The sequence below is a fragment of the Saccopteryx bilineata genome, chromosome 1 (genome assembly GCF_036850765.1).
Source record: "Saccopteryx bilineata isolate mSacBil1 chromosome 1, mSacBil1_pri_phased_curated, whole genome shotgun sequence".
Taxonomy (NCBI): Eukaryota; Metazoa; Chordata; class Mammalia; order Chiroptera; family Emballonuridae; genus Saccopteryx; species Saccopteryx bilineata.
The window spans coordinates 78466106-78483006 of record NC_089490.1 but is presented as its reverse complement, the minus strand read 5'-3'; positions in this window follow the sequence as shown (position 1 = coordinate 78483006).

Genomic DNA, 16901 nt, shown 5'->3' with positions numbered 1-16901 from the left:
ACATTAATAAATCAGGGTACATATATTCAAAGAAAACATGTCTAGGTTATTTTGTCATTAAATTATGTTGCGTACCCCTCGCCCAAAGTCAGATTGTCCTCCGCCACCCTCTATCTAGTTCTCTGTGCCCCTCCCCCTCCCCCTAACTCTCTCCATGCCTCCCTCCCATGTCCTTCATCTCCCCACCCCTGGTAACCACCACACTCTTGTCCATGTCTCTTAGTCTCATTTTTATGTTCCACCAATGTGTGGAATCATGTAGTTCTTGTTTTTTTCTGATTTACTTATTTCACTCCGTATAATGTTATCAAGATCCCACCATTTTGCTGTAAATGATCTGATGTCATCATTTCTTATGGCTGAGTAGTATTCCATAGTGTATATGTGCCACATCTTCTTTATCCAGTCTTCTATTGAAGGGCTTTTTGGTTGTTTCCATGTCTTGGCCACTGTGAACAGTGCTGCAATGAACATGGGGCTACATGTGTCTTCACGTATCAATGTTTCTGAGGTTTTGGGGTATATACCCAGTAGAGGGATTGCTGGGTCATAAGGTAGTTCTATTTGCAGTTTTTTGAGGAACCATCATACTTTCCTCCATAATGGTTGTACTACTTTACAGTCCCACCAACAGTGAATGAGGGTTCCTTTTTCTCCACAGCCTCTCCAACATTTGCTATTACCCGTCTTGTTGATAATAGCTAATCTAACAGGGGTGAGGTGGTATCTCATTGTAGTTTTGATTTGCATTTCTCTAATAACTAATGAAGCTGAGCATCTTTTCATATATCTGTTGGCCATTTGTATCTCTTCCTGGGAGAAGTGTCTGTTCATGTCCTCTTCCCATTTTTTTATTGGATTGTTTGTTTGTTTGTTGTTGAGTTTTATGAGTTCTTTGTAAATTTTGGATATTAGGCCCTTATCTGAGCTGTTGTTAGAAAATATCATTTCCCATTTAGTTGGCTTACTGTTTATTTTTATATCAGTTTCTCTTGCTGAGCAAAAACTTTTTATTCTGATGAAATCCCATTCATTTATCTTTGCCTTCACTTCTCTTGCCATTGGAGTCAAGTTCATAAAATGTTCTTTAAAACCCAGGTCCATGATTTTAGTACCTATGTCTTCTTCTATGTACTTTATTGTTTCAGGTCTTATATTTAGGTCTTTGATCCATTTTGAATTAATTTTAGTACATGGGGACAGGCTGTAGTCGAGTTTCATTCTTTTGCATGTGGCTTTCCAGTTTTCCCAACACCATTTGTTGAAGAGGCTTTCTTTTCTCCATTGTGTGTTGTTGGCCCCTTTATCAAAGATTATTTGACCATATATATGTGGTTTTATTTCTGGGCTTTCTATTCTGTTCCATTGGTCTGAGTGTCTATTTTTCTGCCAATACCATGCTGTTTTGATTATCGTGGCCCTATAATATAGTTTAAAGTCAGGTATTGTAATGCCCCCAGCTTCATTCTTTTTCCTTAGGATTGTTTTGGCTATTCGGGGTTTTTTATAGTTCCATATAAATCTGATGATTTTTTGTTCCATTTCTTTAAAAAATCTCATAGGGATTTTGATGAGAATTGCATTAAATTTGTATATTGCTTTGGGTAATATGGCCATTTTGATTATATTTATTCTTCCTATCCAAGAACAAGGAATATTTTTGCATCTCATTGTATCTTTTTCGATTTCCCTTAACAATGCTTTGTAATTTTTATTATATAGGTCCTTTACATTCTTTGTTAGGTTTATTCCTAGGTATTTTATTTTTTTTGTTGCAATCGTGAAGGGGATTATTTTTTTGAGTTCGTTTTCTAATATTTCATTGTTGGCATATAGAAAGGCTATGGACTTTTGTATGTTAATTTTGTATCCTGCGACCTTACTGTATTGGTTTATTGTTTCTAATAATCTTTTTGTGGAGTCCTTCGGGTTTTCGATGTATAGGATCATATCATCAGCAAAAAGTGATAGCTTTACTTCTTCTTTTCCGATAGGATGCCTTTTATTTCTTTGTCTTGTCTGATTGCTCTGGCCAGAACTTCTAGCACCACGTTGAATAAGAGTGGAGAGAGTGGACAACCCTGTCTTGTTCCTGATTTAAGGTAGAAAGTCCTCAGTTTTATGCCGTTTAATAGGATGTTGGCTGATGGTTTATCATATATGGCCTTTATCATGTTGAGATATTTTCCTTCTATACCCATTTTGTTGAGAGTCTTAAACATAAAATTGTGTTGTATTTTATCAAAAGCCTTTTCTGCATCTATTGATAAGATCATGTGGTTTTTGTTCTTTGTTTTGTTGATATGGTGTATTACGTTAACTGTTTTGCGTATGTTGAACCATCCTTGAAATTCTGGGATGAATCCCACTTGATCATGATGTATTATTTTTTTAATATGTTGTTGTATTCAATTTGCCAGTATTTTGTTTAGTATTTTAGCATCTGTATTCATTAGAGATATTGGTCTGTAGTTTTCTTTCTTTGTGCCATCCTTGCCAGGTTTTGGTATGAGGGTTATGTTGGCCTCATAAAATGTGTTTGGAAGTATTGCTTCTTCTTCAGTTTTTTGGAAGACTTTGAGTAGAATAGGAACCAAGTCTTCTTTGAATGTTTGATAGAATTCACTAGTATAACCGTCTGGGCCTGGACTTTTATTTTGGGGAGGTTTTTAATAGTTTTTTCTATTTCCTCCCTGCTGATTGGTCTGTTTAGGCTTTCTGCTTCTTCATGACTCAGTCTAGGAAGGTTGTATTGTTCTAGGAATTTATCCATTTCTTCTAGATTGTTGTATTTGGTGGCATATAATTTTTCATAGTATTCTACAATAATTCTTTGTATATCTATGATGTCTGTGGTGATCTCTCCTCTTTCATTTTGGATTTTATTTATTTGAGTCCTGTGCTTTTTTTCCTTGGTGAGTCTTGCCAAGGGTTTGTCAATTTTGTTGATCTTTTCAAAGAACCAGCTCCTTGTTTTATTGATTTTTTCTATAGTTTTTCTGTTCTCTATTTCATTTATTTCTGCTCTGATTTTTATTATCTCCTTTCTTCGGCTGGTTTTGGGTTGTCTTTGTTCTTCTTTTTCTAGTTCCTTAAGGTGTGAGGTTAAGTGGTTTACTTCGGCTCTCTCTTGTTTGTTCATATAGGCCTAAAGTGATATGAACTTTCCTCTTATTACTCCTTTTGCTGCATCCCAGAGATTCTGATATGCCGTATTTTCATTTTCATTTGTCTGTATATATCTTTTGATCTCTGCGCTTATTTCTTCTTTGACCCATTCATTTTTTAGAAGTATGTTGTTTAGTTTCCACATTTTTGTGGGTTTTTCACCCTCTTTTTTTCAGTTGAATTCTAGTTTCAAGGCTTTATGATCAGAAAATATGCTTGGTACAATTTCAATTTTTCTAAATTTGCTGATATTGTCTTTGTTGTCCAACATATGGTCAATTCTTGAGAATGTTCCATGTACACTAGAGAAAAATGTATACTCTGTCGCTTTGGGATGAAGTGTCCTGTAGATGTCTATCATATCCAGGTGTTCTAGTATTTCGTTTAAGGCCACTATATCTTTATTGATTCTCTGCTTGGATGACCGATCTAGAGCCGTCAGCGGTGTATTGAGGTCTCCAAGTATGATTGTATTTTTGTTAGTTTTTGTTTTAAGGTCAATAAGTAGCTGTCTTATATATTTTGGTGCTCCTTGGTTTGGTGCATATATATTAAGGATTGTTATGTCTTCTTGATTCAACTTCCCCTTAATCATTATGAAATGACCATTTTTGTCTCTGAGTACTTTTTCTGTCTTGTAGTCAGCATTATTAGATATGAGTATTGCTACGCCTGCTTTTTTTTTGGGTGTTGTTTGCTTGGAGTATTGTTTTCCAGCCTTTCACTTTGAATTTGTTTTTATCCTTGTTGCTTAGATGTGTTTCTTGTAGGCAGCATATAGTTGGATTTTCTTTTTTAATCCATTCTGCTACTCTGTGTCTTTTTATTGGTAAGTTTAATCCATTTACATTTAGTGTAATTATTGACACTTGTGGGTTCCCTACTGCCATTTTATAAATTGCTTTCTGTTAGTTTTGTATCTAGTTTGATTCTTCTCTTTTGTTTTTCTATCATTTGTTTTTGTTTGTTTGTGTTCCATACTTCTTTCCTCTGTTGCTACCTTTTTTAAGTCAAGTGTTTTTGTGGTGGTTTTTTCAAGGGTGGTTACCATTAAGTAATGAAAAGTGTACCTACTGTATTCATTGTAGTACCCTATGTTATAAGTATTTCTGCACTTCATCGTCCTTTGCTACTGTTAATCTCCATCCTCTCCCCCCTTTTTTTCCTTTGTTGTCACAGTTTAAGTTTGGTTTTATTGTGTTCTTGGTGGAGCTGTTACTTGTGGTGTTGTTTTCTTTTGTTCTTTGAATCTGGTTGGAAAACCCCCTTTAGTATTTCCTGGAGTGGGGGCTTTCTGTTGATAAATTCTCTCATCTTTTCTGTATTTGTGAATGTTTTTATGTCTCCTTCATACTTGAAGGATAGCTTTGATGGGTATAGTATTCTTGGCTGAAAGTTCCTCTCTTTCAAGGCTTTAAATATTGGGGTCCACTCTCTTCTAGCTTGTAGAGTTTCTGCTGAGAAATCTGATGATAATCTAATAGGCCTTCCTTTATATGTTGTACTCTTCTTTTCCCTGGCTGCCTTGAGAATTTTTTCTTTGTCATTGGTTTGTGTCATCTTTATTATGATGTGCCTTGGAGTGGGTTTGTTGGGGTTAAGAAAACTCGGTGTTCTGTTTGCTTCTTGAATTTGAGGCTTTAGTTCTTTCCACAGGCTTGGGAAGTTCTCGTCTATTATTTGTTTGAGTATATTCTCCATTCCATTTTCTTTCTCTTCTCCCTCTGATATACTTATTATTCTTATGTTATTCTTTCTGATGGAGTCAGACAATTCCTGTAGGGCTTTCTCGTTTTTTATTATTTTTGAGTCTCTTTCTTCTTCTCTCTGTTGTGCCTCAAGTTGTTTGTCTTCTATTTCCCTAATCCTATCCTCAATCTGGGCTGTTCTGTTAGCTAAGCTTGTTACCTTGTTTTTCAGCTCATGAATTAAGTTTTTCATTTCTGTTTGATTTGTTTTAATAGTTTCAATTTCCTTGGTAATATATTCTTTGTGTTCATTGAGTTGTTTTCTGATCTCCCTATATTGCCTTTCTGTGTTTTCTTGTATATCTCTGAGTATTTTTAAGATTTCTATTTTAAATTCTCTGTTATTTAGCTCCAAGGCTTCCAATATGTTAAGTCTTTTCTCCATAGATTTTTCCACATCTATTTGTGTTACCTCTCTTTCTTTTGTATCCATAATATTCGATTTCCTCTTTCTTATTGGCATCTGAGGGTGGTCTTGTTGATAGCACTAATTAGAATTAATAAAGAGTAAAAAGTAAAAAAAAAAAAAGGTTAAAACACCGCACAAAAAAAAACAGTAATAATTTATTATTTCCCCCTTTTTTTCTTTCTTCTCTTTCCCTTCTCTCCCCTCCTCAGGGAAATATCATGCCTATAATGGAGGGCCTGATTTGGGGTGAAGAGTTCAAGGGGCAAAAAAAGGGAGTATGGACTTACTAAATGCAAAAAAAAAAAAAAAAAAGGAAGAAAATTTTAGACAAGCATAAGATGATTTGCTTGTAAGTGATGGTCAAATAAGAGATATAATGAGAGGGATAAGAGGGAACCAGAAAAAAGGACCAAAAAAAGAATAATAAAGAAGAAAAAATAAAAATAATAAGTAAAAATCTGTTGTATTAAGTGGAGCGAAGACTAAATACAATGGAGACCTTGAGTTGGGAGTACCCAAAATACCACAAAAATAAACAAACAAGAAAAAAACAAAAACAAAACTTTAAAAAAGAAAAATAAAGCCAAAAAAGGCCTTGAGTCCCAAATTAACTAATTTGTTTGTGATTGAGGATTAAATGGGAGGAAAGTAAAACAAGAAAAGAAAAAACAAATAGAAAGGAAAAAATAAGAAAAAGAGAAAAACGAAGGAAGAAATAAAAATGGAAGAGAAGAAAACAAAATAAAGCAAATCAAAAAAAAAAAAACAAAAGAGGAGAGAGTAAGAGTTAAGTGTTTTGGAGTATAACCTTAAAGGAGGGTGAGGATGAAGAAGAGAAATAAAATGTAACACTTATGGGTAGTGTAGTTCAAGAAAAGGGAAGCATAAGATGGGCAGAGAATAGAAGGACCAAGGTGGAGGAAATAAAGGCAATAAGATAGAAGAAACAAACAACAACAACAACAAAATTAGTGGAACAAGTTGTAAAGTCTGTGGATTTTTCTTGATTTTGAGAGGTTAACTTCTTCCTTTTTCTTTTCTCTCCCTCTTCCTGGTCGGTGACTCTGTACCCCAGGCTCTGCCCCTGTGTCACACTTAGGTAGGGATTTGCAGTTGATGGGGTTCTATGGCAATGTCCTATAATTGGCTTTAGTCTTGTTGGTAGTCAAGGCTTTTTGGCGTTTGCAGGGTCCAACGATGAGAGAGTTTGCTTTCCTGGATTCTCTCTCCTAGTCCCCCCTTTCTGAATTAGCAGCCTGGTGATCCAGCTATAAGGCTGCAACTGCTTCTGCCTGGGGAGTAAGAGGCTCAAAGAGCTGGGAAATCCCCACTCTATCCCCACTCAGTGCAAGGCTTTGGGAAAGGCTCTGGCAGTCAGGGCCTCCAGTGTAATCAGGCGGGGGTGGGAGTCAATTGTTGTCAAGGTGACTGTTCAGCGCCTAGCATTCAGTTGGACCTCTCAACCCAGGCTTTCCACACTTTGTAACCTGTTTTGGCTGGGAAGAAGAGGCACTAGTCTCTGCTTGCGACTAGTGTAGTATAGATCTTATTATCTGCCAAGTCCTTCTTGTTAGCGTTTATCCCTGAATATGGAGGCTCTATCAATCAGAAGTTGCCCCCGCCCCTTTAGCGAGAGGCACTAAAAAATATCACGCCTCTTGTCTTGGGTCACTGAACTGAGAGAGATCTTATCAATTAGAACCGAGGGTGCGCAGATTTCATGGGTTAAGCTAATTTCAGTGATTGGGTCGCAGCTGTGCTCCCGAAGGTATTTTAGGCTGCCTGCATGCGCCCCTCCCCCAACGCTTGATTGTTAGCTTGAATGGCTGGGTGAGGTGCCCCGCCCACGGAGAGAATCTCCCAAGTAGAAGACCACCCTGGTGCCTCTCCCACTAGCCCTGCCGCTGGCGGCTGGATCGCACCAGGTGCAGGATAATGGGGCACCCTGGGTGTGCGGGCCAGTAGGGCGCTCTGGGCGTGTGAAATGCCCAGGGCACGCGCGCAAATGGGGTGCTCTGGGCACCGGTGGCTGGCGACTCTCACTCGCAGTGCGCGGGCCGCTGGGAACGTTAGCGGTGCTCGTTCTGCAACCGGACTGGGCGCGCGCCGGCGGCTGCTCGCTGTTCCCGAGTGTGGGCGGTGCTCGCTCTGCAACCATACCGGGTGCGCGCCAGCGGCTGCTCGCCGCTCTGGAGTGTGGGCGGTGCTCGCTCTGCAACCGACCAGGCGCGCGCCCGCGGCTGCTCACGGCTCCCGAGTGTGGGCGGTGCTCGCTCAGCAACCGGACCAGGCACGCCGGTGGCTGCTCGCCCTCTGGAGTGTGGGCGGTGCTCCCTCTGCAACCGTACCGGGTGCGCGCTTGCGGCTGCTTGCGGCTCCCGAGTGTGGGCTGACTCACCACAGGCGCACTCCCTCGCGGCTTGAATGAACGTCGCTGCGGTAGCTTCCTCCACACCCTCGTCTCTCAGATTCAAGTGATAACAGTCCTTTCGCTTTCAGTTTGTGTGGAACTCCGGAATGCTCCGAGGATAAATTTTTCTGTTTCTAGTTGATAAATTTGTTGTGATTTAGGGGAGATCTGTCGGACGTGCTGCTCATGGCGCCATTTCCGTGACGTCACTCCTGGTATAGCACTTCAAACAGATGAAGATGGTAGCTTTGTAATATGTTTTAAAACCAGGAAATATGAGACTTCCATATTGGAAGTCTGCCAATATGACTACCAGATTGGTAGTCATAGGTTCAATAATCAAGGGAACTTCCATGAGGCTTGTTTTGGGTGACTTGAAGATGAGTAGATCTCCACTGTATTTAAAAGACCTTCACTGTATTTAGTCATGTACACTGTCCAGATGGTCTCAGCACCACCTTTTTCCTCTCAGAATTGTTTGGTTACTCAGGGGTTTTTGCATTTCCAGATGAATTTTAGTACATTTTTTCTATTTCTGCAACAAATGTCATTGCATTGAATCTGTAGATTGTGTTAGTTAATGTGGACATTTTAATAATTTTAGGTTTTCCAAACTTTGAATAAGTTTATCTTTTCATTTATTTGTATCTTCTTTAAATTTTTTCAGCAATATTTTGTGTTTTTAAGTGTACAAATCTTTTGCCTCTTTAAGTTTATTTCTAAATATTTTATTATTTTGATGCTATTATAAATGGGATGTTTTCTGAAACTTTTTGGACTGTTTATTGTTAGTATATAGAAATGCAACTGTTGTGTGTTTGTTGATTTGTATCCGACAACTTTGTTGAATTTGTTCTGACATCTTTTTCTATGTGGAATCTTTTTGATTTTCAATATATAGGATCATGTCATCTATGTACAGAGATAATTTTACTTCTTCCTTTCCATTTGGATGCATTTTCTTTCCTTCCTTCTTTCTTTTTTTCTTTCTTTTTTTCTTTCTTTCTTTTTTTCTTTCTTTCTTTCTCTCTCTCTCTCTTTCTTTCTTTCTTTTTTTCTTTCTTTCTTTCTCTCTTTCTCTCTTTCTTTCCTTATTTCTTCCTTTCTTCCTTTTTTTTTCCGACTAATTGCCATGGCTAAGAGTTTCAATATTTCAGTGCTAAGTAAGGTAAACAGAGGTGATGCAAGTGCATATCCTTGCCTTATTTCTGATCTTAGAGGAAAACTTTCATTTTTTCACCATTGAGCATGATCTTTGCTGTGGGCTTTTTATATATAGCTTTCATTATATTGAGGAAATTTCCCTATATTTCTAGTTTGATGAGCATTTTTTTTTACCATAAAAGGGTGCCACATTTCTGGTGTTTAGATGGAGGAAGGGGGCCAGGTGCCAGAGAAATGAGAGGCCTTTAGAAGCTGGTTTAGTGTCTCTACAAAGGAGTGCAGCCCTGGGCTAAAATTTTATTTCAGCTTAGCGAGACTTCTGCTAAATTTCTAACTTACAGAGCTGTATTATTTGTATTGTATTACTGTAATATTTGTATTGTTTTAAGCCACCAAGTTTGGGGTATTTTGTTAAATCAGAAATAGGAAACTAACACATTATGCTATCTCTGTACGGGAGTTTTTCTGCAAGTGAGCAGATTCACATAAAGAACTAACCTCAGTACATGGTGCTTTACAATCTGCAAAGCACCATAGGTATTCATCCACTGAACATTCATTTGACCAGGTGATGTTTAATTTTGCCTATTATGAAATTTTGTAAGCTTTGGGGAAGTTAAACAAATACATTATATTATTTTTTTATTGGGCACTTTGAGGTGGTTACTTTTATCCTTCTTTCCAAATAAAAAGTAGTAAGATTCTGATAAATTGAGTGACTTGCTCAAGGCAACACAAATAACTTTCTCACTATATACTCAGGGCCATTTCCACTAGAAACTCTTAGAAGAAAGCAGATTACATTTAGTTGGATATTTGTTCTGATATAACTTGAAATTCCATTGTTATTTCCTATGTTATATGAGTCTAAGCATGTTATATGGATTTGAGCATCAACGTTTACTGTAATATGAGAAATAAATGTTTAAGTCAATTATCTGAGGATGAGTGAGACAGGGTAGAGCTCCCCGACATGTCTTGCAGGAAATGTTTAAATAAATGCTATAATTGTGTTTATTATTTTAGACAAAAGGATATTCTGAGCTACATATGTATCACTTCTAATAAGCATGGACTTTAGCAAATGACCTTAAGTAGGTAGTGGTATTGGTAGTATTAAATGCATAAAATAGTCATACTAGTACACAGGCTATGGTCATAAAAATGCTGACCTTAAGTATCAACTGCTTATTTTCTCATTTACTGAAAGGTTATTTTGTATCATTACAATTCTACAGACATTTCACAGATGTCTTTAAGAACATATTTCTGCAGCTTGTTATTAAGCTAACTTATGTGCACTGTGTCAGATTTCCATAGCATATTAATAAAAACATTATGAAATTGCACATAAATATATTTGTAGCAATCAAGATCAAGAGAACTATAAAAATGGTTATAAAATGTAATTAACATTTTAACAGTAAAAAGCTTGATGCCTTGATACCACAGGAGAATGGTCTCAGGCAGGAGATAAAATGAAGAATTCCCAAGTGGGGTTAAGAATACATGAAATACTGCTATCAATACTTAATGGGATATGTCAGATTTTACCACTATTTGAAAAAATGTAAACAAGGGTTACCATAGAAATCATCTTGACAGAAAACTATATAAAATACAACATACACTATCCCTCAAGCATCCTTGTAGGGGTTATTATGATGTCTGACTATATACTTCATGTAATCTCTTGATAGTAGGGGAAAATGACAGTGTGTATGTATTTGAATGTGCATGTATGCCCAACACACCTTGAAAATTATAATAACTAAGTGTATTCATTTTTCTTCGTACCATAATTACTCTGATAAAACTATAAGTGCCAAGGTTATTTACAGCTTTAACAAGGTATTCATGACAGCCATGCTACCTACCACAAAGAAAAGGTAACCTCAGAGATGCTCATACTTTTGAATTTAATATGCTATTTTACATTTTAGTGATAATATTCTTTTGTATCATGGTTCTGATATTTAAGACATAAATTTTAGCAGCCTGATCTTCAACTAATTAGGTCAGTTGACTTTCCAGATGCAATATCTCATTGGTCAAAAGAAAGCTTTTCTTAATCTTTGGGAAAAAAAAGCCACACATGCTCTGCTTTATTATACACTACCACACAAACTTAAAGCTAAAAAAAAATTATACTGATTTCACAGACTCTTTTAGTGAATGGAGATGATATTGTAAATTCTCTCGCTTATTAAAAATAGGAATATGGCATTGTAAAGGAATTAAAAACCAAAACAAAACATTTGTTGCTGAACCAAAGGGAGGGGAATAATTGTAAACATACAAAGGTAAATAAATTGTAATGATTATCTTAAAAGATAAAGAGAAAAGTCTGACACAGTTTTCTTCAAACAATTTTTATATATTGGAATTAAACTTTAGTTTTACCTGTTACTAAAATTGAAAGAGAGGATTAAAAATAGCAAATTTTACTAATGAAACTAGATTTGAACTTTGAAAATCATTTATTAGTAGAGAGAATCTAATAATATAAGAGAATCTAAAAATAATATGTCAGGATCATATAAGCTTTATTCTGGATGCAAGGATATTTCAGCATTTGAAAATAAAGGTAAATTGGATGCCATTATTTAACCCCGCTCCTTTCAAGAAACACACAAAAATTCCACTTAAAAGTTATATATAGAAATATATATAAATCCCATCTGAGAACAGTTAATGAGAGTGGGGACAACACTGGATGAGAGATGTCAATGACATCTTGGAAGCACAAAATCACTGAGAAAGGTAAAGGATTAAGTAAAAAAACAAAAACAAAAACAGATTCCTCCCAACCCCCAAAACCCATAGATGAGACAACAGTATGGTGATGACCAGAGGAAAATGGGGGTGGGGGAAGTAGAAGAGGGTGAAGGACAGATAAAGGGTGGTAGAAGACTTGAATCTGGGTGGTAAACACATGATACAATATACGGATGATGTATAAATATTATAGAATTATGCACTTGAAACATATCACTTTATTAATCAATGTCACTCCAATAAATCCAACTAAATAAACAAACAAAAAATGAGTGATTACTGACTTAGTAAATTTGAAAAAGTAGAAATGTAAGCCTGACAGGAGAAAATCCTAGAAGAAGCAAGCCAATTTAAAAAGACAGAAATTGGAAGCTTTATATACCCTTGAGGTCAGGAAGATCGGCTCAAAAATCTATTTCAGAAGCAAAACCACAAGCCACCTTCTCCACTTAACTCGGCTACTTAACCATTCCTCCTTCACCTTAACAGAAGATAGGAGGTTGCACCAGAAGGTGTTCTCCACTCACAGATACAAGGCCTGGATGGAAACTGGGGACAATGATAAAAACAGGGAATTCAGTGTGAGAAACTTAGTGCCTCTTTTCCTCTTTTGCTCAGCCAGCTTTTATCCCTCCAGGTAGAAGATGGGAAGATTCATCGACTGGGAGACTGATCAGTGTGTGTGTGTATGTATTATGTGCTTACTGTATGCCATACTTTAAATATTATCTAACTTAAATTTATCTGAAAAATGATGTAGCAAGAAATCTACAGATTAGATAGTCTTGTTTGTGACAAAATGTAAGAGGTAATCAAAATAGTTCTAAATATGTATGAGGTATTTATTTATTTATTCTTTTAAAAGATAAATATTGAGCAATACTACCTTCAAGGTCTTTAAAATACGCTTGACATTGCTTTCTTAAAAGATGACTGACATGACTTTAGAAGACAAATATTGAGTAATTGTTGAGCTTGTTATTACTTTTATGGGAATTGGTTGAAAAGAGATTATGTTTTTAAAAACAGTATTACCCATGACCCAAATTAGTATTAAAGGGTAGTATAAAGAAAAAAACCCCATGAACTTTTATGTGGTTATATGGCTTTTAATTAATGAATTAGAAATTGAGTCAGTCATTACTATATAACTACATTTTTTTGAATACAAAGAATTGTGATGATTTTAACTCTTTGAGTAGTATGAACATTCATGTTTGTCCTCGTGCCTCCTGACCATCCAAACTATGATCATACACATGTGAGGCAACATTAAAAAAAGACAAATGTATGCTCTTCTTGTTCCCATAATTTGATATCATACAAACATGATTTTAAGTTAATAAATCTGTAACTGAAACTAATTTCGTTTTTTGAAAAATAACAAAACAAAACAACTCACTCCTGGGGGCCAGTGAGCATAAAAAAAACTCACTACTCAAAGGGTTAAACATTAACATCTTTTATTTATAGTGAAATAACACTGCTTAGAATTAAAAATGAGTCACAGATTTGATATCATTGGTTTCTCACAACCAGCCTTTGAGATAGTTAAGGCAAATAACATGATTTTTATTTGCAAATATTAAAACAGTTACAATGGAACTTGAGCATTAGACTTGAAATTGAGCACCTCAAGTCAAGGTTTTGACTCTGCTACAACTATCACTGTGAGCCTGGGTGACCATTTATAGTGTCTTGACCTTAACATTCTTTATCAAATAAGAGGTTTCACACACTGTTTTTCACAGCACTCTTGTGTCTGTAATCTGAGAAAGAAGACTACTGGTAAGAAATTGTACCAGTTGGTCCCAAAATTGTCACTTAAAAATGTTTTTTTAAAGTTAAGAAATTTTATATATTTATTTTAGTTATTTTCTTTCCTTTCTCTGGTCTCTCTTCCTCATTTTGTAAGAACATTGATCTCATGCTGGTAGCCCCAGCCTCATGATCGCATCTAAGCCTATAACATCTCAAAGGCCTCACTTCCTAATACCTTCATATTATGGGTGAGGGCTTCAGTGTTTAAATTTTGGGGGGACACAAACTTTCAGTTCATAACAGCAATTATGTGTATATATCTAGTTCCTACTATTTGCCTATTTGACATCTCCAAGTGGGTTCCTGTCCTCCTACTACTTATTCAGCCTCCAAACTCCCACATTCTCCATCTGCTTAGCCACGTTAGATCTCTTGTGACTCTAACGATACCAAGCATGCCTCTGCTGTTTGTTCATGCTCAGTGTTATGCATTTTGAAGAGTGTCCAGTGCATAATAGATACTCAATAAATATTTTTTAAAGAAAGAATGAGTAAACAAAGCACTGGATGACTATGCAACTGATGTGGCAAAGGATTATAAATTACCTGATAAAAGTGGAGCATAGCATATAGAATCATACATTGTTGCAGTTGAAAGGGAACCTAGGTAGTCAAGTTGAATTTTCACTTTGAATGTTGAGAACTCAGGCAGTTTAGAAAACTAGTTCAAGATTAGATAGCTATAAGCAGCGATATTTCTGATTAGTGGGTGCCTAAGAACCTCATTCTAGTATTCTTCTTATATACCATGCTAGGCTTCTGACTATTATTTTAGCTGTTGATAATAAAACTTTTTTGAGGTCTCTGTAATTCAGTTAAAGCTCATTAATATAAATTTTTATTGAGCTTAAGAATGTAATATACAATAAGTATATGATTTTCAGATTGTCTCAGATTTGTCCTGCTAACAGTACCCATTTTTTCCCCTTTACTTTTTATCTGATTTAGCATACCTAATGTCTCTAGTCTTTCCTCTTCTCAGTCTATTCTTATATCTATTACCATTTCTTCTATCATTTTTATTGTGATACATTCTGAGTCTGTATCTTGAAATCATATCTTTCTTTTGAGTTCCAGATGTGCCTTATAGGCATTTGTACTCAAATGCCCATCACAAATTGAAGGTATTTCAAACTAAAACTAATTATCTGCCTCTCTTTAGTAGGGTTCTCACAACCACTGTCCTTCCCTCTAACAACCCCATTCTTTCTCCTGTATTTCATGGCCTGTGGATGTTGCCACCCCTGATTGAGTCAGTAAAGCAGCTCTGTGGGAAGTACCCTTGAATCTTTCCTCTTTCCCCTTTTCCATATTGAATCCATTGCCAAAGCTGGTGCCCCTTCGCCATAAATCTCTCTCCAATTGTTCTCTTTTTTTTCTATCCCAAATGCCACATTTCCTAAATCAATTTCTCATGTCTCTTCCTTTCATCACTGCATTAAGTCTCTATGTAGCATAAATTCTCATACTGTTCCACAGTGCTGCCACATCTTTTAAAAAAAGCAAATCTTGCTATGCCTCTCACCTGCTTAGAATTCTTTAAGAATTCCCGATTGCCCCCAAGAGTAAAATCTCAAAGTCTTCAGATGACACAAAATGCCCTTTATGACTTGATTCCTGCTGACCTTTCCAGGCCCACCTTTTTGCTTTTCCCATCCTTTCTCATTTCCAGCAATGTTTAAACTTGCAGGCGTATGGTTATGCCCTGCACTCTCACCCTGTCTTGAATTTTGCTTGACTACTTTGTCCACTCTCCTTCTTGCAAGGCAGAAGCTGTTTCTTCTGAGAAATCTCTGTGGTCTGTCTCTTCTCCCTGGGCTGTGTTTGAGGCTGCTCTTTGGTGTTTTTAGTGTGCCTGTCCAGGAATCCATAATAGCATCAGTGAATTATGGAATAGTTATCAGTTACCTGCTAAACTCTCTCATTAGACTGAAAGACCCTTGAAGCTCTGTTCATATCTCTTTTTTATCTGGCACATGGATGTTGATTGCACAAAGGACTGAATGAGAAATTTGTAGAATAGCATCTTATTATATGTGTACTCCCTTTCAGCATATTTGATGGTAATGAGTATTAAAGCTCATCATTTTACCTTTGACTCTTCTTAACTTTAGCCTAGTCCAACTCATAGTGCTTCTCTGATTTTGATTATAATTACTATAATAAAATTACAGTTGCCACTTTTATAGCCCTCGAATTTTATATAATACATTAAAAATATTTTTATATTGCCTGACCAGGCGGTGGCGCAGTGGATAGAGCGTCAGACTGGGATGCGGAAGACCCAGGTTCGAGACCCTGAGGTTGCCAGTTTGAGCGCAGGCTCATCTGGTTTGAGCAAAAAGCTCGCCAGCTTGGACCCAAGGTCGCTGGCTCGAGCAAGGGGTTATTCAGTCTGCTGAAGGCCCACGGTCAAGGCACATATGAGAAAGCAATCAATGAACAACTAAGGTGTCGTAATGCGCAACAAAAAACTAATGATTGATGCTTCTCATCTCTCCGTTCCTGTCTGTCTGTCCCTGTCTATCCCTCACTCTGACTCTCTCTCTCTCTGTCTGGAAAAAAAAAAAAGGAAAAATATTTTTATTTACTTATTTATCTATTTTTTAGTTTTTTATTTATTAATTTTGAGAGAGAGAGAAAGAGTAGGAGGGGGAAGAGGGAAGCATCAACTCATAGTAGTTGCTTCCTATATGTGCCTTGACAGGGCAAGGCCAGGGTTTCAAACCTGTGACCTCTACATTCTAGGTCGACCCTTTTTCTACTGCACCACCACCACAGGTCAGGCAAGAGATGCTATTTTAAAATATCACTCCACTGATATAAACAAAACTTGTGAAATTATTTTGATCACATTTCTCTAAATGAGAATACTAAGAAAGTTGAAAAAACTGACTGGTCCAAGGTCACACTCATGGGAAGTTATGAACCATGAATTTGAACCTAGTTCTTTTGAGTCTTTGTTAGCTGCTTGCAAGCATCACTGTTGGCTCTATGTACTTTATTTACTGTTTATAAGCCTACCTTTTTGCTTTGTTTACTCCTCAGTTGTCTGGAGAATAACATTCCAGGGAAATATCTTGTACTGCTTCAGAGTATCAGAGCAGAAGGAAACTGAGAATACTTTTATACAAAAATGTTTTTCTTTAAAGAATAAAGGGAGAAAAAAGAAACAATGAGAGAAAAATGACAGTGTATAAAAGGGAGTTATTTTGGATATTAGGGATGTTTGTGTTCAAGTTTGAATTGCAAATACAGAATTGTCCTTAACTGAAACTTATGAGTACTAAAATTTCCTCATTCTGGTTTATTCTTTTCTTCCCCAATTGGTTTTCTCAAGTTTCTTATTGTATCAGACAGAACAAAAACACCTGCTACTTGGAGATGGCTACTTGGGTGATAT